This window comes from Heterocephalus glaber, unplaced genomic scaffold, assembly GCF_053883595.1.
Source record: "Heterocephalus glaber isolate CG9 unplaced genomic scaffold, H.glaber_assembly_v1.0 deba00001550, whole genome shotgun sequence".
Taxonomy (NCBI): Eukaryota; Metazoa; Chordata; class Mammalia; order Rodentia; family Bathyergidae; genus Heterocephalus; species Heterocephalus glaber.
The window spans coordinates 24806401-24832202 of NW_028258343.1; the positions used below are offsets into that span (position 1 = coordinate 24806401).

Consider the following 25802-nt stretch of genomic DNA (forward strand, 5'->3'; position numbering starts at 1 on the left):
GCCACCAAGGAAAGGTAACCCAGGTCTGAAGTGAGCTAGAGCCACAGGACAGGCCAGTGTGCAACACACCATGAAGGAAGCGCGAGGGGGGCTGCTGCAGAGAGCAAGCATGGGTGGTGGACAGGCAGCACGGAGACCACGTGGCTGGTGGCTCGCTGGGACAATGACGGAAAAATACGTGGCACGGGTACCCATGAGAAGCGGGGCGCCTGGGCAGCACGGAGAGGCCCGCGTGCCGTGCGAAGGCTTCCTGGGCCACACCTCTGGTGCCCGGCAAGGGCAGGGGCCCACAGAACCCTGGCTCTTCCCAGGAACTGGTGGAAGTACAGCCCAGAGGAAAGCGGCCCTTATTCTATTACCTAGGATGTCTAAGGCCTAAAAACATGAGGCACCTCTTCACTGCTTCATAGGGAAAAGAGGTCCCACAGGATGAGGGTCCGTTCCACATGAGCACACCTGAGAGGTGAAACAGTGAATCTACACTGCAAAGCAACTCTAACGAATGCACCCATTCGCCTCTCAGAAGAGGCACAGGTATGACATGAAACACACTCTTCTTGAAACTCAAATAAAATTTAAATCTCCCAAATTAACATAAAAATAATTTTTCTCAACATTATTTTAATGCTTATTTCTCCTAGAAATTTATTACTAAATGATGCTAACATTTAAAAGTCACTGATTCTGAAAATCTTTCCTTCATATAACAAAATATTCTGAAAATAATCTGCATAGTCATGCAATAAAAGCAAAAGACCAATGACCAAAATCACAAAGGGATTCAATAAATTTAATTGCCAAAAACTTTATTGGCCAAGTATAAAGTAGGAACTATCTCAAATATAATACTGTAGATGAAAATACTCATCACCTCAACACTATAAAGAACTCATTTGAAAAGATAGAATCTGCCTCATCATATAGAGAAAAGTCAGGAAAAGATAATTCATAGAAAAGGAAACAAAAATGACTTCATAAACACAGAGGAGTTGACTGCCCTAGCAATCAAGGATGTGATGTCCTTCCTTCACCAACAGGCGCTAACAGTTTCACCTATCAAATTAGCTATTATTATTTTAAATTGAAATGTTCAGCACTAATGAGGATAGTTAATGAGTGTCAGGCACTCTCCTACTGGATAAATTGGTTTAAAAAACTTTCTAGCAAATAATTTACCAGTGTGTCAAAAGCTTTAAAAATAATCACGCTTTCCCACCTAGGAATCCCTCTGGGAATCTGTCCAAGGAAGTCATCTGCTATGTTGTCAGGGAGCTGTCGACAAGATACACATCACACTGCACATGCAGCAGAAGAGGAAAAGGCCACAGACGCGCGCACACGGGAGAGCAATGTGAGTGGAATGCTGGCCAGCGAGGAAGACCGCACTAATGACCCTGGAAAACGACGGGAAGAACACCGAGTTCTGCAAAGCAGTACATAACCCTGCACTGATATGTCTCTGTGCAGCATGATCACAATTATATATATAAATAGGAGAAAATACACCAAGATGTCAACTATGATTAAATGAGCTGTGATCGTGAAGTGATTATTTCTCTTAAAGATTTTTCTTGTATTTCTTGAGGTTTCTACAGTAAATGTATACTAGCTTCGTAATCAGTGAAGAAAAAGAGCAGAACTAACTTTAGCTGTCAAGCTCTGCTTCATTACAAGAAGGAAAATGGAAACATGGATTGATCTAAGAATGTGCATGAGGCTTAGATCTGTATAGGACTTAAATAAAACTCTGGTATTTATTTCAACATTTATATTTATCAATTGCCTTCTTCCTGAAACCCTTCTACCATTATCTCAATAACACAATAAAAATGAACAAGAATTAAACTAAATAAAGAAAACAAATAAAATCTTTGTTCTCCAAATCAATTTCCCCTTAAAAGTGAGTTTGCCATGAAACCCAACAACCACAGTATGTGATATGTTATTTGATTTTTTACAACCTGAAATTTTTAAACTCTGAAATTATTCTTCAAAAAGGAAAGGAAACCACTAGCAGCCTCCTTCAGCCCAGGTTTCTCCATTTTGATCCCGAAGGCGACAGAGGGGAGCATTTTCTTGGCCACTGTAGGCGTGAACACGAATCACACCCACTTGTGAGTGTGGCACCGAGTTTTTAAACTCCGATCGGAAAGGGCCAGGTGTGTCTCACCCAGAAACACACTGCGCAGAGCCAGTCCCCGAGAGCTGCTGATCACTCGGGCTGTGAGCCTGGTGTCTGTGGGAAGGCGTCCGATGCCCAGACAGTTCTGTCTTAGAAGCGCAAGGGGCCCTGGGGACGCCTGCCTGTGTTTCCCCCGGGAAGCTCTGCTGGGAAACCGCTTGTTACACTTGCATGGAAGGGTCAGATTTCCACAAAGGAAGTCACAGTCCTTCTGAAATGATAGGAGGGAGCTACTTTGTGCATCGGTAATACAGTTGTGAATCATTTCTTAAAAATTAATAAAACAACTTGCTAGGCCAGGAGCAAAATCAAATTAGAAATCATTTACAGTGGAGACTGTGAGACCTTCAGCACAGCACAGAGTGTGCACAGGACAGAACAGATTCCCTGGTAAGGCCTGGCGGGGTCTCAGAGAGACAGATGGGTGGACAGACCGAGACCACGACTTTCCCAGCACTGTACCTGAGCTCACTTACTGCATCTGACACATCCAAAGAAGGCTGAGGCACACAAATCTCGACATATCAAAGCGGAAGGTCATATTCAAATGAAAGCAATCTACCAAGTTCTATTCCTGTACTTCAGCAATGCTCCCAGACCCTTACTGGGACACTGCCAGCCAATCCCGGGTCAGAGCCCTCAGTTAGAGGCCTTTAAATTGCAGTAGGGCAGCACACTGTCTTTAGACATCTATAATGCAGCGAACTCTAACCAAAATCCATCCTTCCTTCCTCTCTGCCTTCTCTCCCATCCTTCCTCCCATTCTTCTTTCTGTCAAAGACCTTCCACACCATATTTCAGCTAAGACTGGCATCAGGACTGAAGGGTGGGTGACTGACTTTGAAAAGCACTTTAGTCGCCGTGTTTCTAAACATCAGTAGAAGGATGTAAACATTCCCATCTGCTCATCTCATTCGTGCTAACAAAAGAGAACTGCAGCCCTCTGGGCTCCGGGCTCCTGATGGACTTGGATCGGGCTCCCAGCAAGTGGCTGGGGTGTACCGCAGGTGCCTCAGATGTTCCCATCCACAAACATCACTTCTACCCCACGCTGACACAACTGTCTCTCTTTCACTCTGTCCGACTACTGGTGTTCAGCGTGAGCTTTGCACCAGATTGGTGAAGAAGCAAGTGAGGACTCTAGCTGCTTCCTCTTAACCAGACACTGAAGAGAGTCACAAAAACGGAAAACAACATCACTCTACTCACTGAAAATTTTTGTTTTAGGAAAAAATTATTTTCATAAAAACATATTATTTGTTAGCCTATAATGGGGTTACTTTTGTTGTCTTGGACAATACATACATATTTTTTAATTTCCCCATGTTGATTTCTAGTAGAGTAAACATAGATTGACAGAACCCACAGAAACAAACGCCTTCTGGGTCCTCAGTACTTTGAAGGAGTGTAAATAGGCCCTAGACCTAAATTCTCGAGAACAGCTATCCCAGATCTCTACTTTGAGTCAGAATTTAAAACTTACTGTTGAACTCCAAAACCCCAAAAGATCTCTCCGGATTTTCACACAGTGACCTTCTGCTCTTCTTCAAAGTTGAAAAGCATTTTTGTTTGACCTTACGCTACTCAGAATCCAAATTAAATTTCACTCCAGTGCAAAACTATCTAATAAGAATTCTCAAATATCACTCATTCATCCATTCCATAAAAATTTATCCAGTACCTCTCATGCACAAATACAGCGAGGTTTGGTAAACTGCTACATTCGAGAAATAAATGGTATCTTTTCAGCCTGGCAAACCCAAAACTCTCTGCCTGTAAATCACAAGACACCCATGTTCCGAGAGCATCCTGTGTGCTAGGCGCTGTTCTGAGTGCCTCCCGGCACTTGCCTGACTCCCAGCCAGGATCCTGTGCACTACTGCTACTCCTGGCTCACAGGCAAGGAACAGGACAGAGAGGGAGCCTCTGTCCACGGGGCTGGGCTCATGAGTGGCGCGCCAGCACTTGAGCAAGCAGAGGCCCTGCCCCGAGCCTGCACTGGCTGCCCGGCACCACCTGCCAGGTCTGGAAGGAACCAGGCAGGCTGCACACGACAGCAGGGCAGACCCAAGGCATCTGGGAATCCACTGGAGTGCGAGGTGAGGGGATCGTGACTGTGAGTTCACTGTTTGTTCCTGGAACCTGCAGCTGGACTAGAAATTAGGTAGACGGGAATTCTGAGCTATCCTTACCTGTCCACATTATAAAAGTTGTGTAGAAAGAACTTACTATTATCAGTAACGGCAAAGCAGAGCATCTATGAAACAAGTCTTGACCTTGAAATAAAGAGAAAGAGCCAGAAAGAGGACCATGACCACACCAGCTCCCGGGAAGCCCTCTGTGTGCTCAGGGTGCTACTTTAGATCAATGGGCAGCTCCATCGGCCACTGTACATGCTGTTCTCCCTCCCCCAAACTCGTGTGTCAAAGCTGCAGTCCCACATTCACCTCAGAATAAGACTGTATTTGGCGGCAGGGCGTCTAGGAGGTAAGTAAGACGAAACAAGGGCGTCTGGGTGGACCCCGATCCAGTACAACCAAGGCACTCGCAGGAGAGAGGCTCCAGGACACAGAAAAGCCACGAGAGGACACAGGGACAAGGGGGCTTCCTGCAGGCCAAGGAGAGGCCACGGAAGACACCAAGACTCCCAGAGCCTGCTTTCGGATGTGCAGACTCCAGACTGTGAGAAATCAGCTCTCCTTTTACAAGCCAGCACCGTGGTATTTTGGGATGGGCCCCTGCGGACCAAACCACTGGCCTAACTCTCACCCCGCCACGGTATTGAAGCTCCAAGTCTGGCCTCCAACATCACCCTTGTCAGGGCATTAAACGGCGAATCTAGACACCTGCCTGAGACGAAGGAGCAGCTTCCTCGTCTCCACACTGGGAGTCAAGGCAGGCACCACAGGGGACATCGGCCTGCATTATAGGCTGTGGCCGGCCTACACCATCGCCAGGAGCTGCGGAGGAGGAGCTGCCAAGAAAGGGCCCAGCCCACGAGGCAGGCCCGGGCAGTGTGCGTGGAGCTCGGGCTCACGAGCATCTGTTCTGGTCCAGAACGCTCCAAGGGGCTGAGGCGGCCGCTCAGAGCTTCAGGAGCTGTCGTGAAGAGCAGAGGTGTGGCAGGCAGCGGCGGGACGCCACAGCGACCGAGCGGTGCCCAGGAGGCCACAGCCAGGAGAGCTCCTCGGAGGGCTGAGGGGAGCCCAGCAACCTGTGCTCGGCTTGACACGGACAGGACATGGACACGACACGGACGTGACACAGACACGGACATGACACGGACACGACACAGACACGACACGGAAACGACACGGACATGGACATGACACGGACACGGACACGACACGGACAGGACAAGGTCGGCACCGGGACCCACCGCGCTGAGCAGCCCAACCTCCCACTCCACTCCGCGTCCCACACCCGCGTGGCACGCCGACAATATAGGAGCCCAGACGGGTTGCCGAACACTCATGAGCTTGTGGAAGCGGGCAGTGTGGTCCTTACAAGCTGCAGAAAAAGAAGACACTGGTTTGACCGGCCATTTGGATAATCCACAGCCCAGTTAGAACACCAATCCACCCAGGTCTCTGAGAAGCAACTTGGTGGTAAGTCTGAAAAGTCCTAAAAACTCCTCTTTTTAAATAGAAATTTCACTTTCTGGAATTTATCTATGACCAAGAATGCTTAAAGACTTACATACAAAATAGTAACAATCGCTATGTATATTTTAAAAAAGAAAAAAGATAAAAGTTAAATATTTTTCTCTGAGGTATAAAATTACAGGTGACTTTTATTTATTTTTATACTTTTGTTATTTCAAAAGTTCAACAATGTCAATGTAATACACTTATGAGTCAGAAAATAAAAACAAATAAATAAATGGTTTGTTTTTTAAAGACTAATTTGTCCCTGGAGTGCTGACCACAAACTGCATAAAATCTCCGAATACCTCCCATCTCAGTCTGTCCTTTCAGAAAATACGGCCACAAATGAAGAACATAGCTTTGTTTACACAAAGCTGTTTCAGCTCATAGGTGAAAAATCTGAGAATTGCAGGGAAATGTATTGTGAAAATGTCAGTATGTTTTATAATAAAACTTACTTCTCACTTCAAAAAGAATCATCTCTGTTTCTGCCAGCTAAAACATGTCCAACCAAGACTCACAGACCCTTGGGAGAGATGTTCTTATACAGAAATTATGAAATCACTTTCTGCCAAAAAAACCACCCCTTCTGGCTTTGTAGGGCACCCACGCAAGTCTGCATGTAATCCTCCGGGGGACATGGGAAGCCGGTGACCTGCAGAGAAGAGCTGGAGCCCCAGGCGAGCAGGCCTCCAGGAGCAGTGTTCCGCACTCACATGGTGGCTCCCCACCTCACAGGCTCTCCCCGTGCAGTCACAGGCCCTGGCCCTGCTGCCCCAACCCAAATCCCTCGGGGACCTAGGGGGAGCAGGCAGCTGCGTGTTTCCAGCCAGGTATGCTCTGGGCTCCAGCCTTCGGAAGTCTTCAAATACACAATGGGTGACTGTTGGGTTTCTCAAACTACTCCTGGGCCAAGGTTGCCAATCTAAATCTCACTAGATTTATAAAAATAAATGTGTTCCACTAGTTACTTTAACATAAAGGTTTTAAAAACTCATATTTGCAAAGAGACACTGGTGGAGCTCTGTACTCCCCATCATCCTCAGGCACCTCTCTACCCCTCCATCTCTCTCCAGCCCACAGAAGAGGCTTGATGCCAGCCCCCTCCTCCCTCACCAGTGCTTTCCAAGAGGAGATGAGGGGAAAATTCCAGGAAAGCACTTAGCATCTCCAGGCTGGATAGTATGAGGCACACATGCACCTCCTCGAGATTTCTCATGTCACTGAGAACTCCCAGCAGGCAGACAAAGACTGTTTAAACTGAGGATGAACCCTGGCTTCCCTCAGACTCCCTGGGGCCCTCCTGGCCTCCTCTCCTTCTGTGGCCCGAGGGCAGCTCCCCTTCTGGAAGGAGCATCCATCCCTGAGCAGAGGGAGCGGCTTTACTGAGCTAACTTCCACTGACTCATTGATCACCTACATCCTGACTGAGCCTTCTGTTCCCAGTGGCTTGTTTGTTTAAATGAACATTAATGGGTCCTAGCACCCTCCAACTGCCGAAAGCCAACAATCAGCTTTGGAGACCAGAGTAAACAGGACAGAGTGGCGATCTGTCAACTTGAACAAATACTATCTTGAGCTGTCAAGAGACCCAGGAAGGCCAACGCATTAGTTCAATAAGCCACAACACGGCCGAGGACAGACGTGTCCAGGGGAGTAATCTACTAACTTCTGAGTTATTGGTAGGCAATAACTGGAACATTTTTGATTAGTTAAATCCATAAAACATTTTTTTCTTTCTTTTTCTTTCCCCAGTATTGGGGACTGAACCCAGGGAGTGCTGGATTTTTGAAAATTTGGGGACAGAGTCTTGCAAAGTCACCCACATTGGCCTTAAATTTACAATCCTCCTGCCTCAGCTCCCCAGGAGCCAGGAGTACAGGTGTGCCCCGCTGTGCCCAGCACAAAGCACTTTCTTCTGTGGAGCTGTTGACTTCAGAATTCCATGTGTTCACGTTTTAAGGATAGAGTATGGGTTTTCTTCTTTGTTTTCAAAATAAACTTTTGGTATTTTCATCTTTTCCTGTATTTTCTAACCCTTCTCCAGCTGTTCCTGAATCTCAGTTAACTTCTTTTCATTCTTTCAGCTCCTCCTGCCTCGTGCTCTCTAAATTCCTGCTGTGTTTCATACTTGCAACTATTTGGGTGATGCACACAAAGCACAGGGCTCAAAAATATCCCACACCAGCTTTATCTATTTCGGTGGCTGGAGTAACAAGCGGCTCTTTACACCGGCTCAGAACTGCAAGGGAAGTGCCTGAGCCGACCCAGCCAAGGGCGTCCACTCAGTGTTTACCAAGGACCCTAACTGCCCTCCTTGCTGCCCTTGTTGACGTGGAATCCCGGGACTCAGAAGGTGACCACGTTTGGAGGCAGGGCGTCTAAAGAGCTGATTAAGAAAATGAAGGCATTATTCTAATCAGTATGACAGGTGGCCTCTCGAGGAGGGGACATTGGGATTCAGGACACAGAAGGAAGACCATGGAAGACACTGGGAGAAGACACCATCTGCCAGCCCGGGAGCGCGTCCTTGGGAGAAACAGACCTGCTGACCTTCTGTCTGCACCATCGGACTCCGAGAACTGTCCTCTGAGCCACCCAGTCTGTGGGACTGTTGTGACAGCCTAGGAAACACAGGCTCCTAACATCTCCTGCCAGCCAGGCAGGACAGAGTGGGCCGCCTGTCCCTGGGGAGCAGAGCTCCTGAGGGGACCCATGGGCAGGCGCCTGCTGCTCCCTTGGGACCATCTTCCCATGGCCTGGGGCAAATGCAAGCCAGGAGACCAGCACTGCACTCCCCGACAGGCCTCTCGCTGTCTCGGGGCTCCTGCGAGCTGGAGGACAGGGCAGGGCTGAGAAGAGCTCGCCAGTAGCTGTCTGCAGCTGTCCCGCGGTGGGCAAGACGTGGGACCAGCATGGCCGTGCTGCTGTCTGGTTCCAGAAGCTCCTGGGGAGGCTTCGGAGGCCGAGGCCGATGCTGCGGCTGAGGCAGGATGTGCAGGTCAAGACAGAGCCCAGCCTCTGCCAGCCTCTGGCGCCTGCTCAGACAGCTCTGGGGACCGGCACCGTGCCAGAGAAGGCCACGGAGGAGGGCGGCTGCACACATCAGAGGTGGGCTTCCCCAGCCTTTCCTCAGCCAGTGCTGGGAGGGCTCCTGGGGAAGGCACAAGGGAGGTGTGTGGACAGGAGCAGCTGTGGCTTCCACCCCATGGCACAGGGAGGCTTCACTGGAGGAGGGAGCAGGTTTGGAGTCAGATACAGGGTGACCAGAGAGGTGAGAGGCGCACCTGGGGTCACTAGCACCAGACACAGGCGAGGAGACAGCAGGGGGAAGCAGCAGCAAATAGCCCGAACTCCTCACTCCAAACACAGTGAGCTTATCAGCATGTAAGAGAGCAACCACTGCACAAATACTCCAGATTAGGGGCCGGGGATTTAGCTCAGTGGTTCTGCCACCTGCCTTGCAAGTGCAAGGTCCCAAGTTCGATTCCGGGTACCAAAAAAAAGAGAAAAATTCCCAGGATTTAACAAAGATCTTCAAAAATTCAAAAGAAATAATTATCTAGAAAGACAAAGAGTTTAAAAAGCATTAGTTACAGCTTCTTTGGAAAAGTACACCTGAGCACTGTGAAATATCCCTTTCTTCCCTTAAATTGGCATCCAGTACACAATGATTATTTAAGAATTAGAAATTGCTCTTATCATTGGAATGTTTGTTTTAAATCTAACTTCTTTGGGATGTGCTACCTTGCAACCAGAGTTACAACCACCAGTACAAAGACTCCTTAAAAGTGGTTATTGTCCCAAAAAGGTTAATCCTATTACAGTGATCCATGCATACCCATGTTTACAGCAGCACAGTTCATAATAGCCAAACGTTGGAAGCAGCCCATATGTCCATCAACAGATGAATGGATAAAGAAAGTGTGGCAAAACTGGTGGCTTCGGGAGAGAGTGGTGCCTCAGGCGGTGGAGGCAGCACCGAGGAAGCATTTAGGACCTTCTACAGTGAGATAAAACAAATAGAGAAAAGAGATTCAGTTCTAATGTCCAAAAGCCAGACTGAAAGATTGACCCGTCCTGGTTCCTCTTACTGCAATTTGAACCCATTTGAGGTTCTTCAGATAGGTCCTGAAGTGACAGATGAAGAAATAAAAAAGAGGTTTCATCAGTTGTCCATGTTGGTGCATCCTGACAAAAACCAAGATGATGCTGACAGAGCACAAAAGGCTTTTGAAGCTGTGGACAAAGCTTACAAGTTGCTACTGGATCAGGAACACAAGAAGAGGGCCCTCAGTGTAATTCGGGCAGGAAAAGAATACATGTAACACACTGCAAATGAATGAAAAAAATAATTAAAGAAGGAAGGGAAACCTGCAAACGTAGAGGAGGATGATCCCAAGCTGTTCAAACAAGTAGTGTATAAGCAGACCATGAAACTCTTTGCTGAGCTGGAAATTAGAAGGAAAGACAGAGAAGCCAAAGAGATGCATGAAAGGAAAGGACAAAGGGAAGAAGAGATTGAAGCTCAAGAAAAAGCCAAATGGGAAAGAGAGTGGCAGAAAAACTGTGAGGAAAGTCAAGATGGTCGGGCAGACAGCTGGCGAAACTTCCAAGTGAATACAAAGGGGAGGAAAGAAAAGAGAAATCGGACCTTCCTGGGACCACCAAAAGTGAACATGGAGCAGCGCAAATGCCCGCCTGGGTTGCAAGCTCAGGAACTTCCCCCAGCTGTGTCCTTCCTGCTTTGAAGGACTCATTCTTTCCTCCGCCTTCACCAAACATAGAGTAGCTTTTGCTTTTCAGTCCATTTTGTTCTCAATACAATTTAATATGGATCAGAGTAACTCTTCTGTACATTGAAATGAGGGGCTTGGTTTAAAAAAGACCTTCCCCCAGAACAACAAGGATTGGAAGGTGCCACCAATGATGCTGACTTCTCTTTCCACAGCCTGTAACTTAATGTTTTGTACTTTACTGAGTTGCTATGTTTGGAAACTTCATGTATAGTTCGTGGAAATCATCCAAGTAAACATATTGCTTACAAAAAAAAAGCATGGCATTTACACACAATGGAGCACTACTCTGCCATAAAGAAGGATAAACTTGAGGCATTCACAGGTAAATGGATGCATCTTGAGACCATAATGTTCAGTGAACATAATTCAGACACACAAGCTTAAATATTGCATGGTCTCTCTTATATGAGAAACCCAAAACAGAAATAAAGAGCAAAATGAAAGATAGATAAGAAGTAGAGAGGTAGATCTTTCAGAATCGGGAAGGAGACCCAAAGATGGAGGAAGAGGAGTAGGAGGGGAAGCAAAAAGAATTAAGATGAGTTATGCGCATGCACCAATTCCCCATGATGAACGTGGTGATTACTACTGCAAACATGGACTCATAAAAATAAAGATTAAAAATTTAAACAGTGTTATGCAGCCAACAATCAGTGAAAATAGTTACTCATCATCAAGGGTTTGCTGTAAGCTGTAACTTAGGTGTGAACTTCCCACTCGCTGTCTCACGAACGCTCATTACAGCCGGAGAGGTGAGTTCTCTCACCTGACTTTCACAGATCAGCAGTGATGAGCTCGTGCCAGCTAACGAGCGTACTGTTAAATATTGGGGCATTTCACAAGCCACAACCGTCGGGACCCGAAACTGCCCGGTGGAAACAGTTACACCACGGGAACTGGCAAATGTGGGGAATCGGGGCGCTCACAGCCCTGGCCCCAGACACAGCGGAGGCGCCAGGGCTCGGGGTCACGATGTCCAGAACCCTCAGAGCAGGCCCGGCACAGCGGGCTCCGCAGGGCGCCCCACAGGAGCAGCGTGGGTGGGCAGCGGCGCAAGCCTCTCAGGCTGTCTTCGGTTCCCAGTGCTCCTGCCCAGGCCACTGTTCTCAGGCTCTTCCCCCGAGCCCTTGAGGGACCCGTGTCCAGCAGCTGCCAGAGCCGCCAGGCCCGCGGGGAAGCCCAGCAGCTGTCGGAGCAGAGTGGTGGGCAGCAACAGCCTCCCGCAGGGCTGCCCTTCCCCACGCTTTGTCTGCCAGGAAAGCGAGCGTCTGCTCTCCGGGTGAGCAGGTAATTGCACGGGACCCGGCCCCACATCACAGAAGCGGGGAGCTTAGAAGCCGAAATGGGATCGTGCAGAAAGACGTGCAGAGGCAATGGGCGTCTTCAGCGAGAGGAAGCGATACTTCTCATTGTCTCAGAAAGCACCACACCTGGGGTTTTGATTTTCTGCATTAAGATACTGGGGGTAGGGGGTATTTTAGGCTCTATGCAGCATCCTCATCCTACACACGAGACAGGGAGGGATCGGGCCCTGTTGGTCTGCCTCTCGGAGGGGCTTCCGACCTGGCCTCGAAGCAGACTGGTCCCGGACCCTGAAGAACTGCTGCATGTGGAGGCTCCAGCGCTCTCTGTGGAAAGGGAGTGACCCAGTTACAGTGGCAGTCCCCAACTTCCAGATGTGATGAGCAAGGCCAGGCATCGCCACTGTGTCATCAGACACCATGACGGCCCCTGTGCACGCTATCCCACTGCACGTCGTGTTCTGCCTCCACTCGCTCCCACCTTCTGGCCAGGACCTTCCCCTTACAGCCTGTGAGGCTGGGCATTAGAGGCTAGGTATTCACGTGAAAAAGGCTATTGATTTGTTTCCAATTGGAGTTACAGAAAAGGAGACCTGTCCCACATTAGTATGTTCAGTAATGGAAAGAAATCTATCATTTTACAATGGATTACTGGGAAGTTAGATTTGTATAGAGTGGGTGGGTTGTGCACCTGGCAGGAGACTTCAGAATGGACCGATGTCTGGGTATAAGAAACCGACAGCAGAATCAAGACAAATGGCAGGAGCGGCCCTCGGGTAGCACGGAGTAGCTGGACCTTCAGTCAGTGCCGCAGAGCAGAGCTGAGAGGGAGAGTGAAAAAGGCCAGGCCCTCACTTCCCCTCTAGACCCAGAGCTTGAGGCTGAGCTCGGTCCTTCAGTCGCTCTTTGTCGGGTCTGAGACTCGCTGGGAAGGGAGGAATCCCGCGTTCCATTGGTTTCAGTAAGTGTTCCCATCTTCTAGGGATGATCAGAGTCTGGCTGTCCTGCCTGCAATCCTTCTGGGTTTATGGATAGTTTCAGTGATAAAGCAGAATAAAATATTGTCAGAATAATCAAGTCTGTGAGAGATTCTTTAGTTACCTATTCAAGGAGATTCTGGTATCTCATTTCCAAGTCTTTCATGGAATTCCCTACAGAGGTTCCTATTGTAAGTGAGTAACCACCAAGCAACTGAGACAGAAAAGGAAAACACACTAGACCTAAAGGCAATGTGTGCTTCTCCTAAGAGCAATCTGCATGTTCTCATTCTCCTCCGGATTCCCTTTCCATTGTTTATTTTTCTTGCAACGCTATGCTGGGTGGTGCCAAGTTACTCTGAGCTGGGTGTCAAGGGGCTCATGCCCTTCTTTTCCCGACCTCTTAAGAGAAGCAGAAGAACCACGCCTGGATGCAAAGAGCCCAGTCATCGAAGCAATGCAGGTTCCCTGTCACCATGAAGAAATAAGCAAATCTTGAGATGTCCCTGAGACAAGCTCCCAAGACTCCTCACACGCGTCCTCCCCACTGCTCTAGGCACTTGGCCTTCACTCTCCCGTGTGTCTGACAATGGCTCCTTCCTCCATCACGGAAAGTCGGACACAGCTTTTCCTCCTGCGCCAAGCTCCTTCTGCCTTGGCATGCACCGGAGACACCCTCCACTCTCCGGCTCTCCCTCCCCTGCCTCCAAAGCCCCCGGGGAACCTAGTTGAGCGGAGGAAGAAAGCTGGGGTAATCAGAGCTCATCTCTTACTGTGAAATACATGATGACCTGCTAAACTGTAATTTTCCTCCCAAATCTTTAAAGAAACCAAGCCAATGGTGAGCCCTAATGTAGAAGTCTTTTCTGTGAGCTGCAGTGTCAGTGGCTGCGCTCAGAAGTCGGGGAGTGAAAGTGCACACTTAACACTAACAAAGACACTTGGAATGCCATCTGCAAGGGGTCTGAGTGGTCGTGAATTATCACTCTGCTCAGGGCAGGGGCGGTGTCTGAACCACACCCCTAGGAGCGCAGCAGTCCCAGAGGGCTCCTAGTGTTGGCGGCCGGCGTCTAGACCTCTCTCTCCATGCTCTGTTTTGCCTGTCATCTGCACACCCTCCTTGATGCCTTGCACACAATGAAAGCTGGGTGGTTTTCCACTGCATTGAATTAAATTATCCTTGAAAGACAAGATTACACTGGAAAGTGTGTGGATTCAGTCAGAAATTCCTGCACTTGAATGCTATTTTACCAGCTGTTAGCTGTCTACAACCTCAAATAAATCTCTCATGCCCCAAGTTTTACGCTGTAAAACTTAACACAAGAACATGGAACTTATCTACCAGGGAGAATATTGACCAAGGAGGTTTGTGAACAGGCACATGGCACAATGCCAGGTGACTCCGTTTCCATTTAAAAGCGTTATTTTACCCCTATGTTCACACACGTCAGGCGCTGTCTTGCTTGGGACAGCAGCTCTGCTCGACTCAGCAGACTACTGTTCAGCTGCACACAGAGGTGGGGATTTCAAACGCTCCTCTGCCTTCCATGGTCTGCATTATTTAGGCAAAAAGCTTTCGCGAGCTCTGTTTATATCTGTGTATTTATGTACAAATTCATTTATTTTTCCTCCACCTCTGTTATAGCTGGCTGTGTCTATTTCAGGGTACTAGAATTGTTGTCCCCTCAGATATGACTTGCTGGAAACGACGTGACAGAAAACTCTTGGTTGTGAAACAAACCTGAGTGCTGGGGAGATTTCTGTGGATGGAGACAGAGATTCAGTTGCTGAAATGTCCCGATGTCCTTGGTCCTGGACTCCGAGCGCAGCGTTCGGTACAGGGTACTTCAGGGAGCCGAGCAGGCAGCTCAAGCTCAGCCCTGAGTAAATGGAGGCCGCCTCTGTGTCCGCACCTGCAGCTCCCAGGCCTCTCGGCGTCAGCTGCACCATCCCGGGGCTTCCTGGTGTTCACGCTCGTCCTGTCTCCCCGCAGGGGCCGCCCGGGTCACAGCTGACCCCCGAAGGTCAGGAGCATCCCGATTCACGGCTGGAAAGCCGGCCACAGAGGTGTCCCGAGGTCACACATACGAGTGACGTCAGGACGGGAACCAAAGAGCTGGCCTCCGAAGTCCTGCTCTCACCTAAAAGCAGGGTGGGAATTGCCGGAAGGGAACAGCCGTCAGGCGGGGACTCGGGAGTTCCGCAGACAGTTCCGCCAGGTGGGCACTGCCTGTAACCCTCGCCTCTCGCCGAGACCATCGTGGCCAACTGAACCGTGCACAAATGAGACGCGGACCACCACTGCTTAGCCGCAGACACACCTGTCCTGACAGAGCCCCATCGCAGCCTTCTGCACGCTCCTGCAGCCGACTCTAAGTACTTCCAGTTTCTGCATAGAAATGACCCCAAATGGGTTATTCCTCGGAACTTCTTCTCAGGTATCTCATCAAGCTCACGCTGAGTCTGTTCTGGAAACGTAGGTGTACGGTGGACCCCACACCGTGCTCGCCCCCGATGCCTTCTGTCCCCCGCCAGGGCTGCTGCTGGCCCCAGGTGTCTCCAGGTGAGCTCAGGCCTCTCACCGCGAGGAATGACCGAGACAGAGGGGAGGGACAAGGGCAGCCCCAGGAGAAGTGTGATTCGAGAGACGCTGACACGGTCATGCTGCTGCCTGGAGCTTTTCGTGCTTTGGTACGTGGGCATTTTACCTAGACATGTGTTAGAGGCGGTGGAGGGGCAGTGACTGCACGCTGGACGCTCAGGCAGAGCTGCAAACCATCAGCGCCCACAGGGAGGGCGACGCTCGCCATCCTCCACGAGAGGCCACTCCCAGCTCTGTGGCTGGCCAGGGACAGGATGCCCCTTCGTCTTCTCTCCCCTCGCGGCTCACCTTGAGGTCAGGGATGAGACCAGTGCCTGACTTGGCAGGGAGAGATCCGCCCCAATGAAATCCTGCAACTGTGCGCTCGGGGGCTGGGGTCCCCCACCCCACAGCCTCTGCTGAAGGCCAAGCCCCTGCAGGGCTCAGAGGCCGGGGTCCCTGCATTTCCAGCAGCAGATCAGGAGCTTCCCCGACCCGGTGCGCTCAGAGCACCCCTGCAGCCCCGACTCTGGCACCTCAGCCTGGCAGTGGCTCGTTAGGGAGGCCGGGAGCACTGCACAAAGGGCAGTCCTGCTTTCAGCCTCACGCTTATCCATGCGCTGAGCAGAGCCCAGGGCCCTCTCCGGGGTGCCAGGAAGGCTGCCCTTGTGGAAGACTGCACTGCAGCTTCTCATCTCTGCATGAGGTGCCCACTGCACAGCAAAGGGCACCCTGGCTCTGCACAGCGTGTGTGTTCTCTCCAGCCGGGTCTGGCAAAGGGAGCAGGGCTGCTCATCCCAGGAAAGCTGGTGCCCACCGTGCTCAATGCTCCACTGTGACTGCTGGGACAAACACAGGCCTCAGCTCTGCTGGCCACTGGTGGGCCGTGCCCGTCGGGCCTGCGCCACCCTGGCGTCCCACACAATGCAGAAGGGACTCACAATGTGCAGCCCAGGAGCAGCTTCCGGTGTTCCTGTGAGCTCAGACAGGAAACAGCGAGGGCAGGAGCTGAGTCAGCACCAGCATCCAAGAGACCAAGAGCAAACACGGCCCAGAGCAAAAGCGCACTGGGCCCTTGCCCTGCGGCCTCCACAGTCTCTCCTCCTGGCAAGTTCCTGGCCAGCCTCCCGCTCTCCTTCCCTTGGGGCGCAGGAAGTGAAGAGGCAAACTCGGAGGAGAGCGCTGGGACCTTGGGGTCCCGTCCACCACTGCTGACTGCAGCACCGGAGAACTTGCAGTCAGCACAGCCGCCCTGCCTGGCCCGAGCTCCACCAAGCTCACATGAGGATCACTCAGCTGCTCGGGGTGTGGCGGCCGTTGGCAGCCACAGCTCTGCCTCCAAACACCAGGCCACTTCTCAGGTCACTGCCAGCCGGGCCCTGGCCGTGGGTTCCAAGTTAGCTCTGGAGATCGCTTCTCCACGGCTCGAGGAATGGATGCAAATCCAGCTCAAGTATTAATTCTCGCTGCTGATCCTCAGACGCTACTTCTGGCAATGGCAATTTAAAAATCAGGAATTATAAATTCTGAGATGCAAACCAGTGATGAGTTTCTGTAATAGAGTAAGTGGTACAAATATCCTCACATATTAGTCAACCAAATGCTACAAATAAATGGGCTATACGAAAGCATTTTCTCATAAATTTTCACAGTGCAGTATTATCTCCCAGATAGTTGCAATAGTCCAGGAATGAATTGTGACAATTAAATATTAAGGCTAATGGAGAGTTTGAAATGAATTATGGATGTGTTCATATTTAAAATTTTCAGTGAATTACAATCAAATATGCTTAAACGCCACTTTTTTTGGTTTTTTTTGAGACAGGGTCATGTTTTATAGTTCAGGCTGGCCTTGAACTCACTATATAACCCAGGCTGGCCTTGTGGTAATCCTCCTGCCTCAGCCCCCTGAGTGCTGGCATTACTGGCAAGCGCCAGCACACCCAGCCTCAAAATACCACAGTTTATACTGAGCATGTTTTAATATTCGACGAGTAAGAAAGCCTTGATGTCATCAATGTATTTCTTGTGTATTCAGCCATGTACGTTGCTGAGAAAACCGAGGAACAGAAAGGCTGAGCCTGCTCTTAGGCTTCACCAAACATCTGGAATAAAATCAGCACCAAGATGCATCACACGGCAGTGAGGTCTGCGAATTTCACACTGGTGGTGCTGGAGAACGCACGCCCTGCCGAGGAGTGATTCCTGCCTCCACCCTGCTTCTGACCTGAAAAGTTCTACAGACGAAGCTTGGGCAGCCTCATCCTGGTGACTGCCAGAATTCTGACCTCGCTCACCTTGACAGTCGTTCAGCTGCCTCTCTCTGAACTGCCTTAGAATCTGTGGTCAAGCTGGAACCATCGCTCCTTCTAAAGCCGTTACACAGCGCCAACACACCTTAGCAAAATTCAGACAGTTTTTGTTTTCTGGAGCTACTAAGTTTTCTCCACAACTGCGTAGAGAACCCAAGATGTACTCTGAAACCTTGGGGCTGGAGGTCTTTGTGTGGAGAGCCCTGGGAGACGCCGAGGACGTGGGAGCCACACGCCATGGCCACTACCTGGGGCTCCCGCTCCCACTCACTGTCAAAACGACCCCAGATTCCGCAACAAATCGTCTGTCCCTGCCCCGCCACCAGAGACTGGCAGGTTGGCCCTCAGATACCTTCCCACAGGGCCCTGTGTGCCTGGGTTGGCGGAGGAGCAGCTCTCTCTGCAACACTCACGTTCAGAACGCACGGACTCACCCCAGTGCCTGCGCCTGGGCCTGCAGGTCTGCCCACGCCCGGGTGGACACCAGCCAGAACCCTCGCATTCGGTGAGGATCATGGTCCTCCTAGTTCTAGACTGTAAAGTAGATCTGTAAAAATCACTTTTTAGGGCCTGGTAAGGAATTTCAGGGCTGCTCCAGTCTTGTGTACCACTGGGGACATGCGTCTCTCAGCACGAATCGTGCAAATATGTTTATAAATAAATACGTAGACATGAATGTTTATAAATGTAGATCAGAAGAAGAAAGTCAAGAAAAGTTAAAGCGCAGTTCTTACAGTGACAAAGTATCTAAAGGTAAGATTATCGCGACAATTGGGTAAGAAAATTTCAGCATACGCAGCAAACCGGTCAAAGTATTTTGGCTTTGCATTTTAGAAAGGAAGGGATTTCTAGTTCTCACTATTCCATCCTCTGCCGACCGTAGTCCAACCTGAGAGGACGGGGTCCCAGTTAGGCTATAAAATAGCATTTCTGCTAACAGTTAAAAGGCAGAGTAAAAATAAAAATGAAATAGTAATTGCTTTCTGATGTGGCTTAGCAGCACCGCTCCCCACAGAATCCCACCAACGGCAGCTCCTCAAACTCCCAGCAGCCCGGGCGCCAGCGCAGGGCCAGGCCCTTCCTCCACCAGCCACCAGCACACCTGGAACGTCACCTGGCCCAGGTGGGATGATCTGGGCAATGTGTACTCAAAAATCCTTTTATTTTCTCTCTTGAAAATCAGAAACTAGATGAACTTATTGAGTCCAATAACCAATCTTCAAAAGTTTTTCCCCAGATCAGCTTCTCTGGTTGTGTCAGGCTGAAGACTAACCACAGGGCCCTTATTGATCAAAGTTTCCGTTTCTAAGGATGCTCATCCCAAAGACTGGATCGATCCTCTTTGGGTCAAGTTTTTGAAGTGTCTTTTGTGTGTTTCTCGCTCTCCTTGGTAATCAACAAGAGCCAGCCTGAGTCTGAGGAACCCCACAGGGAGGACAGACTGCTGCTGCTGCTGCAGGGCATGAAGCGGCATCAAAGAGCCACAGCCCAAGAAGAGGAAAAAAAATCTCAATACTCAGCTCCACAGGCCAGACTTCACCAACGGGTCCTGAGAGATGGGGATCCATCCCTGGGGAAGCGAGCTGGGAGCAGGGAGCAAGGGGCAGCTGAGAACCGGGTGGGGAGAAGAGCAGACAGCGAGCGGGTCTCAGGAAAGGCAGCCCGGGTGTCCGAGGACAAGGAGCTGAAACCAGGAGGCTTCTCCACGCCCTACAGCCCCGCTGCAGGGCCCTGCCAACAGCCAAGGCCAGCCTAAGGAGCCATCTGATGCAAGTCACACCTCGGAAGCCACCGTTCCGCCTTCACTCCTGGAGACGGCAGCAGGTGGCCGGGCAGAGGGCGCGGCAGGAGGCCCCTGTGGGCAGCGGCTCCCAGCAGCTCTGCGCTGCCTGAAGCTCCCCATGGGCACGGCACGGCTGCACGCAGCCCATCCTCTCGGCTCGGGCCCCAGGTCTCCACCCTCGCCAGTGCACCAGCGCCCTCTCCGGCCAGGGTCAGGATTCTGACAAAAACAGCATTCCTGTGGGGCCCTGCAGCGCTGGACACGACACAAGGGCCCTTCCCCACCTGCGACCCTGCCTGCAACCCTGCGCGGCACAAAGAAGCAAGCTGGCGAATCTCTGGCTCAAAGGGTCCAGGAAATTCAAAGAAAATCAGATCGTGCCTTAAGCTTGCAGAAATATTTCCTTTTACTTTTGTCATTTTTGTGTTTCCTTAGGAGTCGATATAAGGTAATACAATCCCACTAATTTTCCACTCATGAACTAGATTTCACTTTGTTTATTTTTCTTGGTTAAAAAAATCACCCCACTAAATTTCCACTGAGTTTTTTCTCATCTAGGAGAGTTGTATGTGCAGATTGTTACATCACATAAAACTCTTTCTCACTCAAACCCAAAGGACAGCTCTCCTCCGTTCAATGCGACCTTCTTCTTCTTGTTTTTTTTCCTGCAGATTAATCCCAGCCTTTTATGGCACTTAATTTCATCCCAAAATCTCTTAGACTTTTCCACCTTGCTCCAAAGCCCAAGCCCCACTTCAGACCATTTTTCTGAATGATTCTGGGCTCTGTACAAACTCCATGAAACACCTTTTTTCATCAATTGGAGTAAATTTCTTATGAAGAGAAATAATTGCATATGAGTCTAAGAATAGAACATCCAAACAGAAGTGAGCAGTAAATGTATTCAGTTGCACATATCTGCAAGTTATATTTTAGTTTGGGATACTTAAAAATATATTCTTCATAAGTTGAAGAATTTAAAAAACTACTTCCATTTCTTAGGAAGGCTTAGACTGCTTAAAATTTCCTTATTTATCAACAATGACGCCTGAACACCTGCTTTCTTCTGCTCCTTAATTGCAACTTAGGGCATTATAATTCCAACACTGCACACTTTTAGACTAAAGATTTTAATCATGTTTACTGTTGATGTTTAAAAATGACCTCAGGTGACTTCCCTTTGTCCAACACTTTAGTTCTGTGGTGAAAACTTTCTGTTTCACTCGAACCTATGGCTGCCTGTGCTAAGAGTGCGTGAGCTTAGTCCATACCACGTCACGGGCATCAACCTTTGGGCCACTCTGCCAACAGTGAGGCTCCTTGGAAACAGGGACTTTTTGTCTCCTGGGTCTGACATAGCTTCTGGCACAGAGCAGGCAGCAGACACAGTGGCCAGCTCTCTGCTGGAGCTCACGGATCAGGAATCAGGCCTCGCTCACTGCGGGGCTGCCCCAGGAGGGTGCCTAACACCAGCAGGCACCCAGACCTGGCAATGAACAGAGGAGAAGCCACGGCCCTGCAGATGAGTGGGTCCCGATCACTGCGCGGCGAGTCAGAGTCAAACTCTGCCCAGGACGATGTAAAGAACTGAAGACTCCTCTCTGCCAGCTGACTGGCAGAGGATGAAGAATCCCTGGGCAGAAGCAGCACCATGAGAGCAACACTGAGGCACTGTTCGGGGAGAGGAAATGGGTGGCCTGGAGTCAGAGTGGTCGGCAGGCCGGCGTGGAGATTCTAAGACAGCTGAGCGAGCTGTGCTGAGCGTTCCCCCAAATGTGAGACTCCACACATGCCAGACCTGCAGTGAGGCGCACTTCATCCCATAAAGCTCAAAAGGGAACACACTGGCAAGTGCAAGAACCCCGTCATCCTCCAGAGACACATGCTGCTGGTACGGAGAAGACGGACCAGGTCTCCTCACCACAGGACACACAGCCTCCTTGGGTCCTTGCTCCACCCTCCCACCCACAGCCCCTCGCAGGGATGGAGGTGGGGCACCCAGCACCTGGGGCTCCACGTGAACAGGAGGCCTTGCCACCCCTAGTCCAGCCTGGAGGTGACAACTGCACGAGGGAAAGAGTGCCTGAGGCGGGGGCAGCGGGCTCGAGGGCGGAGGGAGCATGCCAGTGTTTCTGAGCCCGGCTCACAAGGACCAGGACAGGCCCAGAAGGGGTCTTTGCTGACCAAAGAGAGAGACTCTAAATTCAAATCTGCAGAAAGAGGAGAAAATGGTCAGAAAAAATCAAAACCTCTGTCAAGTCTGATAGGAGGGAGGATGCAGACACGCTCTGGAGAAGAGTGCACACAAGCATAAAAGAGATTTCCAGCAACTGCAAGAAGGAGACCTGGGGAGGAGTGTTGGGATTCACCAGTCAATGCTGCTCACACCAAGTGCACAGGAATAGTTCTACAGCTCACGGCCGTGTGGCTGCGGAACCACTTCCCACTCTGCACGCTCGGACACACGTCCGCAGAGACCTCGGGCTGTCCGACAGCGGAGGAGAAACACAGCAGCATCAGGAGCAGGGCGCCTTGTTAGGGCACAGAGCAGCCTCTGCCCGCGGCTCCTGCCGACCTCTCTAACTTGGTCCCCAGTGGGCTTTCTGAACTCTGCCCCACCCGCTTCACGCAAAGTTCCCCAAACATACACTGCCTGCCCGCTGGGAACGCCCTGGGCCCGCTCCTCGCCTACAGGAGTCTCACAGATGCTGCGGGCCTGAACGTGAGGGCCACTCTCGTGCAAAGCACTCTTCGGCCTCTGCCAGGAAGCTGGGTGTTCTCTCAAGTCTCTGAAGCAAGCTCTTCCTCCGAGTTCATTTCTGCTACGGCTCACGCACATCACTCTACGCTCTACTCACTCATTCTCACCAGAAAGGGAACCTTTTCAGGAAAGAGAGTTGGTTTATTTGATTCTTGTAGATCAAGTATAAAGCTTGATATGCAACAGATTCTGAAAAATGTTTGCTAAGTAAAAAATAAAGGCCATCTTCGAGGTCCCATTCGACCCAGCTATTCCCCTGCGGGGTATCTTCCCAAAAGAATTAAAAGAATCTTACCACAGCGATATATGTGCACCCATGTTTATAGCGGCACAGTTTGTAATAGCTAAAGCTTGGAAACAGCCCAAGTGCCCATCAACTGGAGACTGGATAAAGAAGATGTGGTTTTTTTTACAAAATAGAGTACTACTCAGCCATAAAAAATGAGAAACTAGAGATATTTATAGCTAAATGGATGCACACCGAGGCCATACTCTTAAGTGAAATAAATAGGACACACATGTGTAAATACCGAATAGTTTCTCTAGTGTGAGAAACTGAAAGTGTAAATAAGGATACACACGGATGAAAAAGCCTAATAACATATTTCTCAGATTGTGTTTCCATTGCGTGTCATGTGACTGTATTGAAATTTAAATTAGCCAGAAGTTTGGCTTATGTGGAGTCTGCTAACTCACTGGAGTTTTTTTTTCCAGACCACTATTTGTTCAGTGTTGGTTTGAGGGAACTTTCTGAAACAAATCATATCCTCTGGTGTCTTGTTGGTGCTTGAGATGCTTTTTTAAGTTATATGGAAAAATGTTTAGGTGCTTTTCAGTTTTCTTTTGGTTGAGTTCTACTGTATTTGAATGTTATTGTAGTTTTATTCCCCCTGCATTGTTCTTCTTTGAGTGGTTTTAATTTTTTGTATGTGTGTGTGTTTGATAATAAAGTTATTTAATTAAAAAATTAAAAAATAAAGAAATAAAAATAAAGACCATGTTGACAAATCCAGGCCCTCCATCAGAATCCAATGCTTTTACCCTCAAGCATCAGAAGAAAGAATGTAAGGAGGAATCAAATCAAGGAGAGGACCACCAACTCTTCCCTCACATTCTGAAAACAACTCATAAAGCTGTGGACTCAAACTGCAGAGTCCAGTAAGGAACAGGGTGCTGCTCATGCAGAATCCAGAACATCGGCACTTATACCATTCTTCAGTACCAAGTTGCAATTGGTAGATCTTCAGAACAGGTCAGGGAAGATGAAAATGTTATTGCTTCTTCATTCCTGGCCCCCATGTTCTTAGCTCTGCTACTTTTTAAGTTAAGATTTGTCTAAGTTTAAAAGCTGTCTTTTCTATTTTTCCCTACACCACTAGCTACTGTTTTTCAGATTCATTTACTGCCATTTGTTTCATAAGTGAAAGAAATATTGAAATGTGAATTCCCCTAACAGTTCACAAAATGTGCACTTATACTGCCTCACAACTGGCTCTCATCTCTTCCAGAGCCTTCCCTCTGGAGTTTCCATGTAGGAGTGACCCCGAGCTGAGTCCCAGGTCCTCTTTGCTCTGTCAGTGGAGACTTCCTGGAGATTTCATTTAGCATCATCACTGTGAACATCAGCTGAAGTGACTCACAGATGTACACCTGACGAGAATTCTCTCCTACTCCAGACTCAATGGCCAACTCAGCAGCTCAACATGAATATGTAATATGCATTATGAACACGACAAATTGCTGGTACTTCCCCACCTCATCCCATGTACCCACCCGAAACTGCTCACACTCTATCTTCAAATTCCACTGCTTCTTTCATACTCCATATCCAGCCAGTCTAGAAATCCTGATGCCTCTCACTTGAGATGTATTCAGAATCCTCCACCTTCTATCACCTGTGCTACTGTCATCATCTCATGCCTGGATTACGGATGTCACCTTCTAAATAATCTCCCCAACTTGAATCTCACCTCCAGCTGTCCCTTGACACAGCAGTGAGGGTGATGGTTTTCCAGAGAGCTCTTAGAAATAAGACTACCTCCTCCTCTGAGAAAAATCCCCTGGTGATTTCATTCCACCAGGAGTAAAAGCCGGCCTTTATGACGGTCCACAGGGCTCCTTATGTGGAGACTCTCCTCACTGCCCTCCCAGCCCTCGTGGGTCCTCGTGGTTTTCTGCTGCACCGTGAACATCTGGCACCTCGAGCTACAGCGTCTGCAGCTCCCCAGACGCCACAGCCTGGTGAGGATCTGCACGTCTTGACGAACGTCATCTTGTCAGTGAGGCCTTCCTGACTACCTTATCTCAAATTCATCTCACCCTCCGTACTTGTCTCCATTCTACTTCAAGGTTTGCACCTTATTCATTACTATATCATGTCTCATATATATTTACCTTATTATTGTCTGTTGTCTTAGTCTGTTTTGAGGTGCTATAATACCGCAGATTGACAATATGATGATTTAAGGAAAAAAATACTTCTTACGGTTCTGAAGGCTGGGCAGCCCAAGATCCAGTGCTGGCATTTGGTGAGGGCCTGAGTGCCAGTCTTCCCATGGTGAGGGCAAAGGGTGAAAGAGCATGAGGCAGCAAACAAGGGCTGCTCTTGCTTTTACCAGGAAACCACTGTGACAGCAGCACTCAGCCTCACATGGGAGTGGGGCCCATGACCTCCTCACTTCTTAGAGGTCCTACCTCTCTAGACTGCTGCACTGGGAACCAAATTTCCAATTCAGGAGCTTGTGGCTACATTCAAACTGTAGCCTCTGATTGCCCTACTTGATACAGGACCCAAGAAGGCAGACTTTTGTCTATTTTTCCCACTGCTGATTCCCCGAGGTACAAAAATCTGCTCAGCACAAAGTAGGCATTCAAAAAACACCTGTTAAACAAATTAATGAACCAGTTATTTTCTCCACTTCCCAGATGTGCTTTCTGAAACACAAAATAAACGGTACTGCCTATAACTGCCCATAAAAGGATCTTTGATGGCTAAAATTCAGTATTAGGTGGCCTAAATAATCTTAGTGCCTCAAAAGGTCAATGTTTGTCTACAGACATTCATCCTACTTCTTCAGGAATGTCACAAAGCACAAAGTATTCAATTGGCCACTATGGTTTTACTCTAGGTCAAAACACTTAAAAGTCTACATGGAGGTTGTTGCCTCAAATAAGACATGTTACATTATCTTGCATACTTATGACAACTTAAAATGGGAAAACAATGGTTCCGGGTTAAACTTCATTGTGTCAACTTGATTGGCTTGGGAGGCACCTAGGGGCTCAGTGGGGCACATATCTGAAGTGCGCGGGTAGGCATGGAGGCATAACCTTGGGATCTGTGTCTGTTCCCTCACTGCTTCCTCTCTGGTACTGTTCCCCTGCTCTGCTTCCTGGTCACCATGAACTGAGCAGCCTTGCTCCACGATGCCCTTCTGCCATGATGTTTCCACCTTCTGG

At 49.3% G+C, this 25802-nt stretch overlaps 1 protein-coding gene and 1 pseudogene across 4 annotated transcripts in view; one reads left to right on the top strand and one right to left on the bottom strand.

The window, feature by feature from the left end:
• The window catches only part of Slc35f1 (solute carrier family 35 member F1), a 310829-nt gene that overhangs the window by 249321 nt on the left and 35706 nt on the right, over window positions 1-25802 (bottom strand). The window lies entirely within an intron of this gene.
• LOC106010670 (dnaJ homolog subfamily C member 8 pseudogene) lies at window positions 9741-10641 on the top strand (annotated as a pseudogene).